The sequence below is a fragment of the Tarenaya hassleriana genome, unplaced genomic scaffold (assembly GCF_000463585.1).
Source record: "Tarenaya hassleriana unplaced genomic scaffold, ASM46358v1 Cleome4, whole genome shotgun sequence".
Lineage (NCBI taxonomy): Eukaryota > Viridiplantae > Streptophyta > Magnoliopsida > Brassicales > Cleomaceae > Tarenaya > Tarenaya hassleriana.
Window position 1 is genome coordinate 5,526,380 of NW_010966881.1, and position 495 is coordinate 5,526,874.

Here is a 495-nt window from a genome sequence, read left to right on the forward strand (position 1 = left end):
TTGGAGCGCTAGGACACTCCCTCTCGAGGTGGAGCACGTGCACTCACGTGTCTCTTATTCTCGGTGGAGCATCGTAGATGACTATTATCGTCTTCACGGGACAAAACCGTGGGACAATTCTAGTTGGCAGGTTAGGGTCCGTGGGTAGAAGTCACTAACTCATAGGTGGTGTAGACTTTACGGGGATCCGGGGCTAGGTTGTCTAGCAGGTTCGATAGTATGACTCAGGATTAGTCTCGGGGGAAGTCGGGATAGACTTAGGAGACGGGTAGACGTCGGGTATAATCCTCGGGTTAGCTAGCAGGTATAGTCTTGGACTTTACTAGGAGGGTTAGTTAGACGGTCTAGAGAGTCATAACTAGTCGAGGTCTTAGCTAGTCTTCGGAAAACGGAAGGTGTCGGGGACACTCGTTTTGGGTAGACTAGGTTTGCGTGTTTATTTGTTTATCACGCTGAGACGTACTTATGGTACGCTCGGTAAGGACTCTATTAGAG